Raw genomic sequence first — 20,267 nt, 5'->3', positions numbered from 1 at the left:
TAAAGGAAAAAAAAAAAAAAAAAAAACAAAGAAAAACGGCGCTGTTTTCCCTCCGTTCCGCCGTCAGCGAACGCGTGGAAAATGTGGTTGCGTGCGATGAGAAAATCCGTTCAGGCGATGCAGCCGCCGGTACTACTGCCGTTCGGCCATAAACGTTCCAGCCGTTTTCTTTTATTGTCGAGACTGCCGTACAACGAGATACTGCTGCTACTGCTGCTGCTGCTGCTGCTGTATTCTACCAGGCAAAGAAAGAATTTCATTCTCGGCGCGATCCGTACGATAAGCCGGTGGCTCTAACTCTCTCTCTTGTGCACGCGCACGGTGATCGGCGGCGACCCGATCTTCACTTTAAGGCCGGTTAAAGGCAACTAAACTATTCGGCTCGTGCGCCTTCCATCTTCCGCGGGCATGCCCACCGCTACGGGACCACGGCGCCCAGGGCCGTGCCACGCCGCGTCGCGCCCCACTCCACCGTCCGCACGCCAGCTTCGAGCTGGAATATTTAGCAGCCGAGTCGTATCGCTCGATAATCGCGTCGCTACTTAAGGACACAGTCGGAGCGCTCCCATTCTATCTTTCACGGCCGACCCGTGTACCCGTGTCGATACTATACGCTACTACTCCGCCAATAATTACCTTATCAATGCGTACGCTCGCGGTTATGATTGATGTGTCGTGATACGATAACGATGATCGGTGTGTGCTCGCAAAGTTCGATGCAAATTTTTTTTCTTTTTTCCCTCCTTTTCTCTCCTCGCGGCTTTTTTGCTGGCTCTTTTCTCGGCGCGGGGTGATGATTAATCGCGGGTAGTTTGTTCGCTCCGAGACCGTGGCATTGTTTTAGCTCGCTCCTTGTAGCGGTTTTACCGTTAATTCCTTGTTTATTTATTTCCCAGGTGAGAAGTGAATATCGAGTTTCTCAGAATTTTTACTTTCTTCTTTTCCATGCTTTTTCTTCGTGCCGGTTCGTCATTAATCGTGAATAGTTTGCTTTTTAGTTCGAGGGCCAGGATTTTGTTGCGGTTTTGCCGAGAATTTATTGGGTATTTATTTCGTAGAATAGGATATCGAATTTTCACCGAATTTTTGTAAATAATGTATAAACACGGTTGAAACGCGTGTTTTAATTAACTCTGACGTTACCAGCCTGTGGTATGCATCTAGTTACGTGTAACGAAACACTTCGATTTTAATAGAATTATAATTAGAATGGAATTAGAATCGGACGTTCCTATTTCAATATTGTATTGTAGGATTTTGTAACGATGTTACAGTGAATTTATCGTGCATTTATTTCCTAGGGGAGAATATTTAATTTTCAGTGAAATTTTGTAAATAAAATATAAACACTGTCAAAACATGTGTTTTAATTAATTCTGATAATGTCCACCTGTGTTATACACCTAGTTACAACGAAACATTTCAATTCTAATAGCAGGTTAATTTATTATAATCCGGTGTTTCTATTTTAATAGAAAATTAATATTTTAAAAAGTTAGGTCGAGGATTTTGTAACGATTTTATTACAAATTCATCGTACATTTATTTCCTAGGGGAGAATATCGAATTTTCACCAAAATTTTGTAAATAAAATATAAACACTGTCAAAACATGTATTTTAATTAACTCTAATACTGTTCACCTGTGTTATACACCTAGTTACCTGTAACAAAACATTTTAATTTTAATAGAAGATTAATTTATTATAACCAAACATTTCTATTTCAATAGAAAATTAATATTTCTAAAAGCTAGGTCGAGGATTTTGTAATGATCTGACTCTGAGTTTATTGTATATTTATTTTCTAAGTGAGACTATCCAATTCTTGCCGAAATTTTGTAAATAAAATATAAACACTGTCAAATCGTGTGTTTTAATTAACTCTAATACTGTCCACCTGTGTTATACACCTAGTTACCTCTAACAAAACATTTTAATTTTAATAGAAGATTAATTTATTATAACCAAACATTTCTATTTCAATAGAAAATTAATATTTCCAAAAGCTAGGTCGAGGATTTTGTAATGATCTGACTCTGAGTTTATTGTATATTTATTTTCTAAGTGAGACTATCCAATTCTCGCCGAAATTTTGTAAATAAAATATAAACACTGTCAAATCGTGTGTTTTAATTATTTCTAACACCATCAGCCTGTGTTATACCTCTAGTTATCTATAACGAATCCTTTTAATTTTAATTTTAATTTATTATAATCCGACATTTTCATTTCAGTAAAAAATGAATATTTCCAAAATCCAGTTGCTTGTCTCCCTTAATCGAAGGCAGAAAAGAAACTCCACCTGTTTCGTACTTGCATTTGCCAATGTAACAATTTTTACTGTTAAATTACCCGCTAATTAATAAAACGCTGTTTGTATTTAAACTGTCGAATGCAAGATGTTTTCGAATTCTTCGAAGCCTAACTTGCATATGCATAACCGGCGATATATTCGTAACGACTGAAATTTATAGCCCGTATACACGCAAGTTCATTGACACACTGTACAACGTGGCCATCTGCAGTCGATTCCAAGATAGAGCGATCATTGTTTCTGACGACCGAATACCGATCACCGTTTACCCCACGCTCACGTTAGACAGGTAGCGTTCTTTTGTACCACGTAGCAGCTGCTCGACTCGTGTAGTTGAGAGAATATGTTATGGTTTGATGTACGCCGTCTCGCATGAGTTTGTCATGGGAGAAATGTGGAGGCCACATGTGGAGCAAGCTTGTGGTTGGCAACCTGTCGGAACCTGTACGGATTTAATACTACAACCAGTCGTGTAATATTAAGGATACTACACTGGCGACGCTCCCACAGTTATTATTCTTCCTAACGACCGCCATGCCCTAGACGAATCTAACCACGAATCCTCTTCTGTCTTATCGAGGAGACCCTTCGACTATGCTCTCGCGAGATTTCCAGTATTTCCTCGATTTTTCTGGCTGCGAATAATTAACTTGGGAAATACTTGAGAATTTGCCTGGAAGATTCGTGCTTCCGGGTTTGTGCGTGGCTTTGGTGCTGATGTAGGAAGCTTCTTTAAAATTCGTACTATTTCTGGTATTCAATCGACTTTTTCGTGGTAAATTAATAATTGGAAAATTTATAAGTAGGTTTAGAAATACATGGGTCGTATAGTCCTCGTTTTGTGTTATAAAGCAGGAATTTTTTAATATTCTTTTCTCTTTTTATTTCGGTTATTAATTCGGTCTTTTTTTGAGACGAAGAAATAGAAAGTGTCAAATTAAATTTGTAATATGGATGTGTTTCTGAGCTTCTATATTTTGGCCTATAAGAGAAGCTTTGACCTCTCTATACTGCTATTATTCCCAATATTTGATTTTACTTATTGCAAAGAAGAAAGAAAATAGTCAAAAGTGTGAAATAAATCTTGTTTACTTGTATGATTCCTAATATTTAGTGACAAACAAATAATCAGGAAATGTGGAATAAATCTGCAAAATCTATTACTGCCAGATTTATTTTATATGTCACGTGAATAATTCTCGTCTATTATTCTGAAAAAGGAACCTTTTCTCTTCTGCTCGTCATTATTTTTAATACCTAATCGATCCTTCTCGTTGCAAGAAATAATCAAAAAATGTGAGAATAAATTTGCAATATCTATTTCATATATCACATAGATAATTCTCGTCTTTTATTCCGAAAAAGAACCTTTTCTCTCCTCCCCTCTCATTATTTTTAATACCTAATTGATCCTTCCTGTTGCAAGAAATAATAAAAAGATGTGAAAATAAATTTGCAAAATTTATTCTGTATATCATATACATAATTCTCGTTTCTTTTCTGAAGAAGACACCTTTCTCTCCTAGTCTCCTATTATTTTTAATACCTAATCGATCTTTCCTGTTGCATGAAATAAAAAATTGTGAAAATAAATCTGCAAGATCCATTTTACACGTCACATTGATATTTCTCGTCTATTATTCTGAAAAAAGAACCATTCTTCTTTTACTCGTCATTATTTTTAATACCTAATCGATCCTGCTTGTAGGAAAAAATGAATGGGGAAGTGTAAAAATAAATCTGCGAGATGCACATTTCCGGGCCTGCATGCATACAGTTTGGTAACAACTTCCTCTCGGCGTCTCGTTTCCAAGGCAACTGAAACAATCATATTCCTGTTATTTCACGTTACGACGCTATTCGCCGCGTTTTTAAACCTTACGTAACGACGCGGAGTTTGTTGAAAAAGTAACGGGGAAGCACTGTCTCGATAATATCGTCACTTATACATTGATATTAAACGCTACTCTCCATTTTGATTATCCGAAGGCTGTACGACGAGAAATGGGACGCATTCTGCAATTAAGAACATAATTTCCTACACTTTTTTCACTATTATATTATATTTTCGTGATATGGACGGTTTATTTTGAAAGTGGTGTAAGTCCATTTCTTTAAAAAATGAGATATCACGTAATTTATGCTTAATTTAGTGTAAACTTTTTATTTACAACTAGTTAGTATTTAATATCTTAGAAATTGCCAATGCTTTGTCTAATTTAAAATTGGCTGATAAAAGCAATTGTGTAACCATTGATTATGAAATGTGTGTAAGTCTAATTTCTATAGACAGATGGCGGGATCAGTGGCCACTGGTGACTACGTTTGTTTTATTTCACGTGTCGAAAGTTACTATTTCTAGTTATTTATTTTATTTTCCTCCAGAAATGGATAATTTTTAATATTAACATCGTATAATGATATAGGTAAGAAGAAATAGTAAATCAATATTATTTTATGACAATTGAAAACATCAATGAAGCATAGAATTTAAGACTTTAGATTTATCATCAGCATGTCAGGGAAGATCGCCAAAATTTGAAAAAATCGCTTTGGCGCCTTTGTATCACGATGCCAGGCCTATTACATACGAAAAATATAAGGATATGCAGTAATTATTACCTTATATACCTACTGTGCATCGTGAATATTTCAAAACACTGCCACATGAAGGGCATAAATAAATAATATCAATATCTTATGTCAAGTTTAACAATATATAAACATAATTAACGTTCAAAATAAAAAATATTAGTCCTATTCTGTTTCTCGTTATTATTTATAAACAAAATTGGATTTATACGAAATATATTTTAAGTGATTTAATTTTTCAATATTGAAATTAAATGGTTTTTACAATTGACTAATTGTGAAAGTGGTGTAAGTCCATTTGCAGTCCGTAAATATACATTATTTTAGTTCAATTCGCCTAAAAGAAATTTATTATATGTATTTATAGTCAAAATACATATTGATAAATTAGTAGAAATATTGCCAGACGTGACATAATTAACCTATATTTTTTAATTGACAAATATGCTGACCTTTAATTTTCTCGAAACAGCAGAAACTAGACTTGCACCACTTTCAAAATAAACGGTCCATGTATGGCAATAATAGTGATCGTGCATTATCACGACAGGAGTCACGTTTTGACCTATACAGATATGTATATCTTCCACTGAACTGGTATTTCATATATACATAGAGGTATATGAATAATCTACATTCATTATTTAATTGCTATTTTACCCGTATAATTGATATACATATTAATGTATGTTAATTATTAATATACATATCGATGTTTCTCGATGTTATTAATTAATTATGGATAAGTGTGGTGAGTTTGTGAGCTTGGAACTGTCCTCGAGAGCTATACGTCAATACTAAATTGCTCGAATAGTCGATTTTTTAATTTCAATTTAAAATTCTGTTTTATGATATTTACATATATTTATAATATAATAAATTAAATATAATTTACCGATGTTTATATATCTATTTTATTTTCTTTCGTTTGAGAGTCGCATGTAGGCTGTCTCTTTTACACCTGGTAGGTCTGGTACCTTTGAACTTTGACATTTTGACGTCGGATGTTTCATATTTTGCGAATTGATCTTTGATAAAGTAAGATACGTGTGTCGTGTTTGCTTATTTGAGAACCATACAAAGTCTCATTCAAATCAAATTCTTATTAAAGATTCGAAATTGTGGCTAAAATTGGAAAGAGATTGCCAATGATTTTGAAAATGACGTACGATTATTATGGTACGATTTTCATAAGGAAATTGTAAATAATAATTCAATTTTAATAAGGAAAATACAGAATAAGAAATAAATAGTCATATCCAATTATATCTCCATTCGTGACATGAATGTCAAGCACTGATGAAATAATATCATTATCACAATTTTATATTCCGAATTATTTTTATCTGTAGCCATTCATGACTGTCAAATCCAATTTTTTAATTCGTTACTACTTTCAAGTTTTCAATTTAACCACATACATACGTGGTACATCCCATATTCGAATAATCAATGGTTATATGATTATTTGTATAATCAGGTATCATAACTAAAATTCGCATAATCTACTCTATGTTTGCTATACAATTCCATTATAGTTTGCTAGTTACTTTACGTCTTAAATCTCTCACAATATAATCGATCATTGATGTAACCAAAATTTAAATAACGCCTAATTCTTGTAACCAAAATTCGCATAATCTACTCTAGTCTTACTATCCAATTTTATCATGGCATCCTAGTTACTTTATTTCTCAAAGCTTTCACCCTCTATTCAATCATTCATATAATTAAAATTGAAGTAACCTATCATTCCTATGACCAAAATTTGCATAATCTGTTCTTACTATTCAATTCCATCTTATTTTGCTACTTATTTTATCTTCTTAGTCTCTCATTATATATTCTGTCATTCATATAACTCAAAATTCGCATAATCTGCTATACATATTTAATTCCACCTTTGCTAGTTATGATATTTTACCTTCTAAGTCCCTCATGCTATATTCAGTCATTGATATAACTAAAAATCGTATGATCTATTGTAACTATTTAATTCCACCATAATTTCCTAGTTACTTTTACTTTCTACGTCTTTCACTTTATATTTAATCATTGACATAACTAAAAATCGTATGATCTATTTTAATTGTTCAATTTCACTGTACTTCCCTAGTTATTTTACTTCCTAAGTCTCTCATCCTATATTCAGTCATTGACATAACTAAAAATCGCATAATCTATTGTAACTATTCAATTCCACTTTACTTTACTAGTTATTTTACCTTTTAAGTTTCTCAACCTATATGCAGTCATTGCCATAACTAAAAATCGCGTAATCTATTTGAACTATTCAGTTTCACCATACTTTCCTAGTTATTTTACCTTCTAAGTCTCTTACCTTATATTCAATTATTGACATAATTAAAAATTGCATAATCTATTCTAACTATTCAATTCCGCTTTACTCTGCTAGTTATTTTCCCTTTTAAGTTTCTCACTGAATGTTCAGTCATTCATATAACCAAAATTGGCATAATCTACTCTATTTATTCAATTCCACTTTACTTTGCTACTTACTTTACTTTCTAAATCTCTCACCCTATATTCAGTCATTGACATAACTAAAAATCGCATAATCAATTGTAACTATTCAATTCCACCATACTTTTCTAGTTATTTTACCTTCTGAGTCCCTCATCCTATATTCAGTCATTGCCATAACTAAAAATCGCATAATCTATTGCAACTATTCAATTCTACCATACTTTGCTAGTTATTTTCCCTTTTAAGTTTCTCACTGAATGTTCAGTCATTCATATAACCAAAATTGGCATAATCTACTCTACTGATTCAATTCCACTTTACTTTGCTACTTACTTTACTTTCTAAATCTCTCACCCTATATTCAGTCATTGACATAACTAAAAATCGCATAATCAATTGTAACTATTCAATTCCACCATACTTTTCTAGTTATTTTACCTTCTGAGTCCCTCATCCTATATTCAGTCATTGCCATAACTAAAAATCGCATAATCTATTGCAACTATTCAATTCTACCATACTTTGCTAGTTATTTTCCCTTTTAAGTTTCTCACTGAATGTTCAGTCATTCATATAACCAAAATTGGCATAATCTACTCTACTGATTCAATTCCACTTTACTTTGCTACTTACTTTACTTTCTAAATCTCTCACCCTATATTCAGTCATTTTCATAACTAAAAATCGCGTAATCTATTTGAACTATTCAATTTCACCATACTTTCCTAGTTATTTTACTTCCCAAGTCTCTCAACGCTCTTTCATCCCATCTTTCTATCTCGTCTCGGGGAACAATGTCGCTAACGCGCACGTGGCAGCGTGTCTTCTACTCGAGGTACTTATTAACTTATTGTTAGAGAAGTTTCGCGCTGGCCATGTCCCGGGAAGGCTGTTGGTAACGTTCGTAGCCCTTGACACACAATGTTGTGCAATTCGTGGCAGCACGGAAACCGTCGGCTGATAGTGTCTCTCGTTACGTCACTTCCAGCAGCAAAGGGTTAGATTTATGACGGGCTTCGATGAACCTAGATTACGGATCTCCTCATAGTACTCGCCGTTTCCATTATCACTCCAGTTAAAATAGAACACAGGCTAAGAAACTCTCGAACCTGTTCCAAACGCGTTAAAACTTTTAACCCTGTCAACTCGGTCCACTGTCAGGGTCCAGATTAATTTCACTCGTACCTGTTCATTCAAATTTCCTGTCACGCATCACGTTTACAAATATCCCAATAAAATTATTATTACGCGAAATTTATTCACATCGGTTTCCATCGACGTACCGTCATTTACTTTAAGTACATTTAATCGTGGGTACCCTTGTTTTCAAATATATCAGCGAAATAATTAATACGCGAAATTTATCCCAATCATTTATTTCGCATTGACATACCGTCATTTATTATTAGAACATTTAAATATATTTGTATTTTCAGAATTTTTTCATTCTGTCGATTTAAATAGATCTTTGTGCCAGGAAATGTTGAGAAAACGCCTTGCTATGTCATATAGTTTTGAAAATTGGACAACCTATGTCTCGTACTGAATACGATTACAATGATTTGCAAATTTTGGATAGGTTTAGTATACCTACTTTAGAAATTCGCAGGCTCATTTCAGACCTTAGTTTCTTACATAGTATTATTCATGGTAAAGTTAACTGTCCAGAGCTCTTATTATTAAATTTCAATAATAAAATTTTATTATTAAATTGTAATTTTAAATTTTAAATTTCTATTCTATTAAATTTTAACATTCCCATAGGTTTCTTTACAAAATTATACAATTCCATTATAGTTTGCTAGTTACTTTACGTCTTAAATCTCTCACAATATAATCGATCATTGATGTAACCAAAATTTAAATAACGCCTAATTCTTGTAACCAAAATTCGCATAATCTACTCTAGTCTTACTATCCAATTTTATCATGGCATCCTAGTTACTTTATTTCTCAAAGCTTTCACCCTCTATTCAATCATTCATATAATTAAAATTGAAGTAACCTATCATTCCTATGACCAAAATTTGCATAATCTGTTCTTACTATTCAATTCCATCTTATTTTGCTACTTATTTTATCTTCTTAGTCTCTCATTATATATTCTGTCATTCATATAACTCAAAATTCGCATAATCTGCTATACATATTTAATTCCACCTTTGCTAGTTATGATATTTTACCTTCTAAGTCCCTCATGCTATATTCAGTCATTGATATAACTAAAAATCGTATGATCTATTGTAACTATTTAATTCCACCATAATTTCCTAGTTACTTTTACTTTCTACGTCTTTCACTTTATATTTAATCATTGACATAACTAAAAATCGTATGATCTATTTTAATTGTTCAATTTCACTGTACTTCCCTAGTTATTTTACTTCCTAAGTCTCTCATCCTATATTCAGTCATTGACATAACTAAAAATCGCATAATCTATTGTAACTATTCAATTCCACTTTACTTTACTAGTTATTTTACCTTTTAAGTTTCTCAACCTATATGCAGTCATTGCCATAACTAAAAATCGCGTAATCTATTTGAACTATTCAGTTTCACCATACTTTCCTAGTTATTTTACCTTCTAAGTCTCTTACCTTATATTCAATTATTGACATAATTAAAAATTGCATAATCTATTCTAACTATTCAATTCCGCTTTACTCTGCTAGTTATTTTCCCTTTTAAGTTTCTCACTGAATGTTCAGTCATTCATATAACCAAAATTGGCATAATCTACTCTATTTATTCAATTCCACTTTACTTTGCTACTTACTTTACTTTCTAAATCTCTCACCCTATATTCAGTCATTGACATAACTAAAAATCGCATAATCAATTGTAACTATTCAATTCCACCATACTTTTCTAGTTATTTTACCTTCTGAGTCCCTCATCCTATATTCAGTCATTGCCATAACTAAAAATCGCATAATCTATTGCAACTATTCAATTCTACCATACTTTGCTAGTTATTTTCCCTTTTAAGTTTCTCACTGAATGTTCAGTCATTCATATAACCAAAATTGGCATAATCTACTCTACTGATTCAATTCCACTTTACTTTGCTACTTACTTTACTTTCTAAATCTCTCACCCTATATTCAGTCATTTTCATAACTAAAAATCGCGTAATCTATTTGAACTATTCAATTTCACCATACTTTCCTAGTTATTTTACTTCCCAAGTCTCTCAACGCTCTTTCATCCCATCTTTCTATCTCGTCTCGGGGAACAATGTCGCTAACGCGCACGTGGCAGCGTGTCTTCTACTCGAGGTACTTATTAACTTATTGTTAGAGAAGTTTCGCGCTGGCCATGTCCCGGGAAGGCTGTTGGTAACGTTCGTAGCCCTTGACACACAATGTTGTGCAATTCGTGGCAGCACGGAAACCGTCGGCTGATAGTGTCTCTCGTTACGTCACTTCCAGCAGCAAAGGGTTAGATTTATGACGGGCTTCGATGAACCTAGATTACGGATCTCCTCATAGTACTCGCCGTTTCCATTATCACTCCAGTTAAAATAGAACACAGGCTAAGAAACTCTCGAACCTGTTCCAAACGCGTTAAAACTTTTAACCCTGTCAACTCGGTCCACTGTCAGGGTCCAGATTAATTTCACTCGTACCTGTTCATTCAAATTTCCTGTCACGCATCACGTTTACAAATATCCCAATAAAATTATTATTACGCGAAATTTATTCACATCGGTTTCCATCGACGTACCGTCATTTACTTTAAGTACATTTAATCGTGGGTACCCTTGTTTTCAAATATATCAGCGAAATAATTAATACGCGAAATTTATCCCAATCATTTATTTCGCATTGACATACCGTCATTTATTATTAGAACATTTAAATATATTTGTATTTTCAGAATTTTTTCATTCTGTCGATTTAAATAGATCTTTGTGCCAGGAAATGTTGAGAAAACGCCTTGCTATGTCATATAGTTTTGAAAATTGGACAACCTATGTCTCGTACTGAATACGATTACAATGATTTGCAAATTTTGGATAGGTTTAGTATACCTACTTTAGAAATTCGCAGGCTCATTTCAGACCTTAGTTTCTTACATAGTATTATTCATGGTAAAGTTAACTGTCCAGAGCTCTTATTATTAAATTTCAATAATAAAATTTTATTATTAAATTGTAATTTTAAATTTTAAATTTCTATTCTATTAAATTTTAACATTCCCATAGGTTTCTTTACAAAAGTTAACCCTTTGCACTCGAGAGGCTCCCTTCAGTCGCCATTTGATAAAATTTCGAAGATCGATATTAATTAATATATCAAATTTAAGATAAAGTAACGGTATGCAAGGTATAGAGATCAAATACTTTTACATGTTAATTATTATACAATTTCTTATTTACTGTTGGAAAAAATACAGTTAATTTCATAGCAGAAAATCTTTGAAGTCCTACTCATTTTTAGCCAAAAAATCGTCGAGTGCAAAGGGTTAATTTCTTTTCTAATAACACAGGGTGTCCCAGAGAAATATATACACACTTTACGTAATTAAATCAGGTGTTATTTTAAATGGGTTGTGCTTAGAAAAGAAAAAATAAATTAGAAAGAATAAGAAGGTATTAAAGTATTAAATAATACAATAAATAATAATATAAATTAGAAAGAATGAAGTATTAAATAGTATTAAATGTATTAAAGTGTGTATACGTTTTTCTGGGACACTCTGTATTGTCAGTTTTAAGGCTGAATTGTTTAAACTGTTAGAGACCACATAACAACATGTTGTCATCATTTCATGGCATTATTTATTATTATGTAATCCTGTTTTACTTAATTTTATTTTCTCTATGTAACTTGGTGTACAGTGTTGTACCTTTTATTGTCTAGTGTATAGCTTTTCCTGTTTGGTGTGTGCATATTTTATATCACTTTACTAAAAAGGGCTTTGCCCATAAGTTTCAATAAATAAATAAATAAATCAATAAATTGAAAATTTTGTGCCAATTGAAACATTTAATGGAAATTATTATTATTCCCTTTTTTGACTTCGATAATGAAAATGGGAGCGAGTAATCATAATTTCCATATACCGGTGCCAGTATAGCATATTGAAATACATTTAAGTGTATTTAATTCTTCGTATTTTGAGAATTGCTTTATTCGTACGACCGATGACTATAAATAGATCTTTATGTCATAAAATGTGAAGAAATTGAAAATTTTGTGTCATAAAATGTGAAGAAATTGAAAATTGTCTGTCACAAAATGTGAAGAAATTGAAAATTTGGTGTCACAAAATGTCAAGAAATTGGAAAGTAAAATGTAAAGAAATTGAATAGTTTTGTGTCACAAAATGTGAAGAAATTGAAAGTTTTGTGTCACAAAATGTGAAGAAATTGACAATTTTTTGTCATAAAATGTGAAGAAATTGAAAATTTTGTGTCACAAAATGTCAAGAAATTGAAAATTTCGTGTCAACTGAAAAATTTAATGAAAATTCTTAGTACTCGCTCTTTTGATCTTCGTTAATGAAAATGAGAGCGAGTAATAATAATTGCGATATACCGGTACCAGTGAAGTGCAAAGGGTTAGAGTAAGACATCTGAAATAATGAGTTATTAGGGAGAAAATCGAGAAAGATTAGGAGTGCAGAGGATTAAACCACGCCACCCTCACGCTCCGTAGTAATTATTCATCGACTTGAAAACAACTTGTTGAACCGCGTTAACCCTGAACCACCGGTATTCCAGTATTCCACGAAAATTTGATACCTTTCCTGGGAATAGTACGGGAGGAACGTACCATAAACATTTTTCTCGACTCTTGACTTCTAATCTATCTAATCTCTTGTTAGTTGGACACGAAATGTACGTCATACTCGAGCTTGATAAAATTCTGCTACTATCTACTAACCCTGAAATCCGTGTCGATCTTACTACGTTTATAACTGGAATTAAATGTGCTGATAGTTATAAAAATGATCCAAGTCGAAATTCTGAGAGAAATAATTTGTTGTTCATTTTCTACTGCGATCGTTTATATCACGATAAAATAAAATAAAACTATCTTTGATAAGATTGGGAAAAATTGGGGAAAAGTCGTGATTAATTTTCTAAATTTCGAAATTCTTAATTTTCCATAACTCACCGCTATTATAATCATAGTTAGAAATCTGTATTCTTTCATTTTTAATATATCATACTCTAAATTTCTAAACATCAATTAAATTGCATAATTTTTTAAAGAACAAGAGCCTCGTCTTCGTTAATATTTTTCTACCCCTGTATTTCACGCTACAGTTAATAAACAGACTATAATTCTTAGTATTTTATAGTATTTTATAGTATTTTATTATAGTATTTTCCCTAGCAATTATAGAGATACGTAGTCTATCGATATCTCGATCACTTAATCGCAAATTGAAAATTATTCATCATCAGAACGGAAAGGGACGGATATTCGAGTGGATGGCGAGGTTTGAAGTACGTTATATAGCGTTATAATGAATTTTGGAAAATTTTAGAAAATTTTCGCGCACGAATTTGAAATTCGAATTCTTCAACGGGAATTCGTGAGCGGGCGCCGAGGAGGCGCGCGACGGCACTGAGCGAGTCCGTGTGGGGGGCCGCGCCCGCCCGATTCTCGTTGCCATAATGTTGCATATATTGCAGAAATTACGTCGTTTTGTTTACAGAAAGCTCGATCGCGGTTGTCCACGACGCTAATCGAAGCTACTCGACAAGTTCGAGTGTCTGTCGTGGCGTACTTCGAGAGATTTTCGGCGTGGAACAGCGGCGTTGCAAACTACTTCTCGTCGCGTAGTATTGAGCGCTGCGGCTGACGCCTTAGTAAGAGATTCGAGCCGTTCGCGTGCAAGCGTCACTAAGCAAATACTCTTACACGACTGGCCAATGCGGTTCACGAAAATTATTTTTACTCGTCCTTAACCGTTGACCCTCTTCATTTTTATCGCATTTGAAGTCTCTTAATACTTCGCGTATGATTTTAACCAATACGAATGTTAAATACGAAGTATTCTTTTTAATGTTTATTGTAATTAATATTATAACCGATAAGGAATCACATCTCATCGACGAGTTTGGTATATCGTATCTGTTAATTTGTGTTTTTAATAGATTTTTGAGGAAGAATGTTACGTGAATATAGTGTTGGTATTAAATTAAGAATAAATAAGGAATTAAACAGTTTCAAGGGGAATTTATGTTAATAAAATATTCGAAAGAAATTTCTTTTCTTTTGTAATTATGTTCTATCGTATTTTATCGTTTATTATGATTTCTTACACGGTATAGGTACACTATGAAAGTTTGTTTGTATATATGTGTGTAGAAAAATATGGAAAGTCATTGAATATCAACATTCTAGGACTAGAGTACTGAAATAACGAAAGGGAAAAAATTGAAAACAGTTAAGACGGCATTCCAACGTTCAATTTTAATAGCTTACATTTAATTCAGCAAATTCTTCTCATATAAAAAGAATTATATTTTTTTCCCCAATTTTCTTTTTTTTTTATTTTCTCCTATTTTTAATTAAATAGAAATTTAAGGTTTTAACGTGAAATTTCATCGGTATATATAATACTTAATTTCATAAATTTGTTTTACGTAATAGGAGATACTGGGATTTTTGCTTCTATTTTTAATTAAAATGGAATTGGGTCCAGAGCTAAATTTTATGGGTTTGTATTTAATTCGATAAATATACTTCACACATCGAGTGTTATTCAATCTCTTAATTCGTTCGATTTCCATCTTTGAATATTTTTAGCTAAAATGTTATTGGAAGGTTTATTTTCGAAACGGAAGATCTATATTCGGTTTAACAAATTTTTGTTTACATAAAGATCGTTCGATCTCTTTCTACGTTTGTTCTTTCTCCGTGTATTAACGTTTACCATGAAGGTTATTTTATTTATGGCAGTTTTATTTACATGCCAGAAAGAACTGACGAAGATTGGGACCAATAGCAGGTGACAGTTTTTGCTGTATCCTCGCTGTGTACATAGAACAATATGCAATAGTGTACTACTAGAGTTGTTATGACACAACGCTCAATAACAGTAAATTCAGTCGTGTCAGTAAAACAAATATTTCCGAGGAAATTTTACGGTTTCTTATATTTTACCTAGAAACCATTGACTTTCAAATATTCTACGCTATTGTACCCACAAACGAATATTTTTTCTGTTACACATAGACTTCATACACCTACGATCATCATCGTCTTTGCACAGAAATAACAAAACAGACAAGATTTTTCGAGCTGCATGATTTTTGAATACGAGTATTATTTAAATTCAAAAATGAAAATTTAAAATGAATGCTTCTTTTGAATATAAAAAGTATGTGTATGGAGACACATAGATAATTTTATAAAGTCGAAAATTAAAGCAAATTTTCACTCATATGCAAGGAAAAAATTGATAAAAATTTCCTTTTTGAAAATATATTAAAAAATTAGGATTCGTTGACAAATTCACCCTATTCGTGTATTTCTTTTATTTTTTATTTATGTTAATATTTAGGGATAATAGAGTGTAATTTGGAAATTTTTATTTATTTGCAATTAGAGATGTAATGTGAAACAAAATCTATATTTTGTATTAAAATTTATATTTCATTGTATAGTAATCTTTTGCACTCGAGAAAATTTATCCTAATATCTTAGATTTAAATAATACGCGCCATTTTCTTCTTTCGTTTTAGCATAAATACTGAATCACTCTTAAGAAGATATTAATCCTTTGCACTCGAAGATTTTTTCGCTATAAAGACACGATATCGCAATTCCAAGCTTTTCTTATATTTTTCTAAGCTTGCCAATCTCATTTATGCTAAAGTAAAAAAAGAATATCACGTATATTTCATTTCAATATTTGAGCTGTTCACTATACAAATCGATTAACTCCACTTTTTGAAAAATCTTAAATTTAAGTGTCAAAGCACTTGGTATAGTCGTAACTTTTTATATTTATAATAACTTTCCCTGATACTTAAGATTAACATCGTTAAACGACAAAAATTTGTTGGCCACTGAATAATAAATAATTTATTTCAGAGGTCACTTTGATTAACTCCGTACTCTAATGTAAATCGTTGCAATAATGCAACTCAAATGCACTAGCAAGCCACGAATGATAACGGTGAATTTTTTAGCGCCGTCTTATCAGAATGTAAGTAAAATTTAGTAAAATTTAAATTTATTACTTTTTTCACTTGCCAAATCGATTAACTCTTCCAGTAACATAAAAATGGTAACATTACCGACGATTACCTTTTGCCTATTTTTTCTTATAAATTTTATATACCGTTAGATGAAAGTTACATTTGTATTTAAGCATTCTACGATATTTATTTCGATTTAAATTATAAAGGGAATTTTAAAAAACAATGTACATTATTTCATTGCATTTCTCCACTTTTTGTTTTATGCAGTTAATCAATTTGTGCAGTGAACGGCTCATTTCACGCGTACTTCTGATCCAGTTATTGCTTTATATTCGTTACTTAATTTTTACGAGAGTTATTACTCCAGTGCAAAGCTGTTAATAACTCAATACCACGTTTCCCCCAAATTTTGTTTGCACGCACCAAAGAAAACGATGAATTATTCCACATTATTTCAATAACCCCAGGCCCAGTACACTGGCATTTCAGTGGTTATTTATGCCCAGATATTACCCGGGAAAAAAACACATAATCCTCCACTATCTATGGTGTTTCGTTACGAGTGGCGGTGGAAAAAAAAAGCAGGGACCAAAGCAAAGGCCGATAAGCCGGCGGAGGTCAGATAACGAATTTGAAGATTCGTATCTTCGATTCCGTTGGACGGGCGGCATTCTCGATCCTTCTTAGTTTGGCCGCGGCGCGGCGCGGTCAGGCGAAAAAACTCACCCTCGAGTCCGCCGTCTAGAGTCCGCTGTACCCGTGTCCGCGTGGCAAAAACGGTTATCGACCGAGACAAAAGAGCGCGGCGCGGCGTGCCAGCCGCGAAACACAATGTCGCAGCGGCGGCGAAAATTTGTAAATATTGACGCACGATCAAAATGGACGAAGCCTCGCGTGTATCTTAATTCCCGCGACGGCGGCCTCTGAGAGGCAGAGCTCTGTTTGGACTGCGGCTGTCAATAAGAACGTGGCAAAGGGCCAGATCATCCTTGACAGTTCACACTCGACTGGTTCGTACGGAAGCAGCGCGGCATTCGGCCTCTAAAGTCCGCCTGAAACTCGAGAACTTTGAAAATCGATCCAGTTTCAGACGTTGCGAAATCGTCCCTCGGCAACCAGCGAGCGGCTAATCTCGCGGAAATCTGACTTTACGCGCCGACTTACGGATTCGGCTTTGTGAGAAGAGGATTGGTAAAGAGCGTGGTAGGGGTCGACCATAAATTTTATTATCTCGATGCAAAAGTGCGCGGTGTTTGTAACAAAGGATGATTCCAGGAAGTATGCATGGAATGTTTATGAGAGCGAATTTAGGTTGCTACGAGGAACAGATATGGGTATAACGAACAAAGTGTGGTATAGCTGCGTATTTTTATGTAATATATGAGCAAATGAGCAAATAAGAGACTAGTGGGATAGGTGAGTTTCGAGCAGAGTAGACGTTGGGAGAGGGAGTATCGTGTAAAAGAGCGAATAGAGATAGATACGTATATTATTGGGATTATGGGTAAAAAGAAATAACTATAGTTATATTATAATTATCTTTATTCTCTCTTAACCAATTTGCATCATGGCCGATTATTAAATACTATACTTTATACTTATACTACGGGTGACTATAGTTACCGATCACGAGATGCTACCTACACATGACTATAGTCACCGGCCTCAAAATTGAGCCAAAAATTAACCCTTTGCGGTCCATGTTCCCGCAGAAAATTGGAGAAATTAAAAATTTTGTTTATTTACATATTGTAAGTAGTATTAAACTATTTGCATCGTGGCTCAACTTAAGGTGCCGTGTTCAGGCATCAGCGACATTCAACTGACGACTAGCTCTATCATCGCGCGCGTATCAGCAGCTACTCATAATGGCAGTTAAAAGGATTTTCACAACAAAAGTAAAACTTGTTTAGAATATAACGAACCGACGTAGATGAGATGCTCGTAAAAGGGATCAAACGTGATCTGTGGCATATGAAGAATATTCAGCAACTGGTAATGGAAAAAGTCAGCTCGCGGATTATTCCGCGCCCGGTGATAGGCGACAGTCGTGGCTCGCGGAATATTCCGCGCTTGGATGTAAATGGATTAAGGAAGGTATATCTCAAGTATTCTGACAGTTCGCGTAGAGTTTGGTTACTGTACCCTGATTTTTTGGTTAAAGAAGAATAAAAATTTAAAATTTTTTGGTATAAAGCTGACGATATTTTTGTTAGTAGGAAATAAGAAATCATATATTTAATGTCGAGACAAACTTTTGTCTCTTTTAGAGATAATCTAGAATCTTGACAGTGTGCGTTATAACTGATTTAGAGCGTTAATATTCATTGATCGGTTAGTTTCTCACGTGTAACACTGACAAGGGAGAATTTAATTAAAAAATTCCATTGTTTTCAGTTAGCGTAAAGAGTAAAATTTTTGATGTCTTACAACGTCTGTACACCTGTAATCCACTTGGTATTACGAAGTTAATAAAGATGGCAGAGGCTGATTCTCTGGATACAGGTCCCAAAAGCAGTAGCCACAATCTGCTTCATCGTAACACTGTAACGACATCAAAGCTGGACGTCTCTATGGCGGTATTGGCCTTTGATGATACTACAATGTTACGATCGGGAGGATTGCGGCTCTGCTTTTGAGACCTTCAGCGAGGGAATCACTCGGTACGAAGAAAAATATAAAAACGAAATCAAGGTAATACTGGAACCCTCCTTGTTAGAAATTTTTTATAAACGAACGTAAAATTCGCAAAGAAAATAATAATAACCGTGATTCCTATTTTAAATATAAAATAAAGCAATAATGGCTGTGTTTGTAATAATAAATTAAATTTATCATCATTTTCTTATAATGTCTTTATAAGTCTGTATTTATACTGTATTTATTAGACATTTTGTTCTATTTTTACACAAAGAAAATAATAATATTAATTAAATAATAAATTAAATAATAATAACTGTGATTCCTATTTTAAATGTAAAATAAATCAATAATGACTGTGTTTGTAATAATAAATTAAATTTATCATCATTTTCTTATAATGTCTTTATAAGTCTGTATTTATACTGTATGTATTAGAAATTTTGTCCTATTTTTACACAAAGAAAATAATAATAACCGTGATTCCTATTTTAAATATAAAATAAAGCAATAATATCTGTGTTTGTAATAATAAATTAAATTTATCATCATTTTCTTATAATGTCTTTATAAGTCTGTATTTATACTGTATTTATTAGAAATTTTGTCCTATTTTTACACAAAGAAAATAATAATAACCGTAATCTTAAATATAAAATAAAACAATAATGCGTGTGTTTGTAATAATAAATTAAATTTATCATCATTTTCTAACGTCTTTATAAATCTGTATTTATACAATTTTTCCATTTTGTCTTATTTTTACCCACATAGAACCCCCTATTTAAGAGGATTAACCTCTCTAGGTATGGTTCTCCAGTTACTGGCACATGTGTATACATATATACGTTTAGCTTTCTTAAAATCATAATTACTATAAGTGAAACAAAAATTAGAATCAGTTGGAGAACTATTTATCGTAGAATCTCTCAACGAATAACTTAAAATTTAAATAACGTTAACTTAAAGAAAATTCGTTTCTGAAGATGTTAATTTAAATTTCCCTTGCCTAGCTTCTTTCACGATTAATATTTAAATGAAACGATATTAACCCTTTCCCT

The sequence above is a fragment of the Eufriesea mexicana genome, unplaced genomic scaffold (genome assembly GCF_001483705.2).
Source record: "Eufriesea mexicana isolate 0111107269 unplaced genomic scaffold, ASM148370v2 scaffold2783, whole genome shotgun sequence".
Classification (NCBI taxonomy): Eukaryota; Metazoa; Arthropoda; class Insecta; order Hymenoptera; family Apidae; genus Eufriesea; species Eufriesea mexicana.
The sequence above is the reverse complement of the archived record's forward strand: the minus strand, read 5'-3'. Positions refer to the sequence as shown.